A 2,894-nucleotide genomic window follows, 5' to 3' on the forward strand; every position below is an offset into this window, starting at 1 on the left:
AATTAAAGTTATTACCTACAGAATCAATTAAGGTATTTTACGTATTATTTCATCCTTAAACCTAAGCGTATGCTTTGTATATACACCAAAAATACTAGGACATGATAATAATAAAAATACCTCAAAAAATAATAGTGAAAAAAAAAACCTTTTGTGCATTTAGTTAGAAATCAGATGGTGCCTTTGTGATTAATAACCTTATAACATTAACAAAAGTCTAGTGTTAGTAACAGTTAACGTTAAGTTATTGAAATTTTAGCATAGATGATTAATATTTATTACTAGCTTTTACCCGCGGCTTCGCACGCGTAAACTATTCGGTCTGGTGGTTGCAATTGATATTTTCGGGATTTTACAAAATGCCCCTGGAAATTTCCAAAATTTATACCGTGGTCTTCATTAAAGTTGTGTTGTGAATAACTGTACAAAATTCAAGACTCTAAACCCAGTGCTGAAATTTTAAAAAAAAACCCTATCCAAATTCAAACTTAAAATTCAAATTCAAATCATTTATTCAATAAATAGGCCGCAATAGGCACTTTTACACGTCATTTTTTAAACTGCCAGCGCTTTCGGAAAGCCCATTGCCAAGAAGAATGCGCCGCAAGAAACTTGGCAGAAGGTCATTTTTCAAAATAAAATAATTACAAATAAAATTCTTTAAAAGCTACAATATACAATTAAAGGAAATATTACAAAATAATAATAGTAATATTACGGGGATGTATGGGGCCCTTAGTTACAAAACTATCCCGTGGGAATATCGGGATAAAAAGTAGCGTATGTGTTATTCCAGACGTCCGGCTACCTACATACCAAACTTCATGCCTCTAAGCCCAGCGGTTGTTATTTCGAGATTTTATACCTAGGTATCCCGTGGGAATATCGGGTCAAGAAATCGCCTATATTATGTTATTCCAGACGTCCAGCTACCTACATACCAAATTTCATGATTCTAAGCCGAGCGGCTATTACTTCGAGATTTTATCCCTATCCCGTGGGAATATCGGGATAAAAAGTAGCCTATGTGTTATTCTAGAGGTCCAGCTACCTACATACTTAATTTCATGGCTCTTAGCCCAGAGGTTGTTATTTCAAGATTTTTTCCTTAGGTATCCCGTGGGAATATCAGGTCAAAAAGTCGCCTATGTTTTATTCCAGACGTCCAACTACCTACATACCAAATTTCATGATTTTAAGCCCAGCGGTTGTTATTTCGAGATTTTATCCCTATCCCGTGGGAATATCGGGGTAAAAAATAGCCTATGCTACTACTACCATGCTGCTATGCTATTACTATTTTTTTCTTATTTATTTTTTATTTTTTATTCATTGTTCTTATGTTTGCCACGAATAAATGTTTCTTTCTTTCTTTTTCTTTCTTTCTTTTCTTTATGTGTTATTCCAGAGGTCCAGTTACCTACATACTAAATTTCATGGCTCTAAGCCCAGCGGTTGTCATTTCAAGATTTTATCCCTAGGTATCCCGTGGGAATATCGGGTCAAAAAGTCACCTATGTTTTATTCCAGACATCCAACTACCTACATACCAAATTTCAGGGCTCTAAGCCCAGCGGTTATTAGTTCAAGATTTTATCCCTATCCCGTGGGATAAAAAGTAGCCTATGTGTTATTTCAAACGTCCAGCTACCTACTTATCAAATTTCATGACTCTAAGCCCAGCGGTTGATATTTCGAGATTTTATCCCTATCCCGTGGGAATATCGGGATAAAAAGTAGCCTATGTTTTATTCCAGATGTTCAGCTATCTACATACCAAATTTCATCCAAATCCGTCCAGCCGTTTCAGCGTGAAAGAGTAACAAACATACTCACTCACTCACTCACTCACTCACTCACTCACAAACTTTCGCATTTATAATATTAGTAGGATTATTAATGAATATTATTTATATAATTTCTGTTCAGTAGGTACTTTGGAATATATTTTCCCTTGCGATTTGGTAAATCAGCATTACGAACAGTTTGATAAGAAAAAAAATGTGTGTAGTTAGTAAAAACATATTAAATTTATTGAGACGTAAAATCACATTAGTTAATTTGAAATATGACGTTTGAGGTAAATTTTTACGTTTAGTCTTTTTGCCTGATTGCTTTTGCTCGATGACTCGGGGACAATTTACTAAAGCGACACTTATCTCCTAAACCAGTGGATTTTGCTATGAATTATTAAGACCTTATTATAGTCTATTAAATTATGTGTCATATATTCCTGGAAATTTCAAAATTGGTTGTCTGGTTCAAAAGTTATGATTTTTTTTCGTAAAAAAAAAACTTTAAATCGCTCTCCTGTAAAGTTGACGAAGTGTCGCTTTAGTACTTTTGCCTGCCGAGCGACGATATGATGTAGGTACAACACTGTTACGCAACCGGCATAGATTTGTGAAATTACGGCGAGACGGCGACAGTTTAAGCCTCATGATACGGCGTTATTTATATTATGTCAGCTCGTGATCCACGGCAAATAGCACATTGATCCGCTAAATCGCGGATCACTTGGATTGCTTCGACATGTGAAAGACATATCCCAGATGTTTCTAAAACGTTGCCACATCAAAGACGCAGCCACTCTCATTTCGGATTATTTCTGGGAAAATGTATATCTCATTGATTCTGAAGAATTTGTGTCTATCGTTGACCTCGTTTTAGATTGTGAAAAACTGTTTAGAAATTGATGCAGTGGTAAGTGTTTCAGATGATATATATGTTATCGTTATTTCGATAATAAGAATAAAAAATAACTTATATTTTCACTTTTTTGAGGTGCTATATATTGGTATCAAAATACGGCATTTCCACAAAAAAACCGGCCATGAGCGTGTCGGACACGCCCGAAATAGGGTTCCGTAGCCATTACGAAAAGTAATATTTTT

Source organism: Choristoneura fumiferana, chromosome 16, assembly GCF_025370935.1.
Source record: "Choristoneura fumiferana chromosome 16, NRCan_CFum_1, whole genome shotgun sequence".
NCBI classification, from domain to species: domain Eukaryota; kingdom Metazoa; phylum Arthropoda; class Insecta; order Lepidoptera; family Tortricidae; genus Choristoneura; species Choristoneura fumiferana.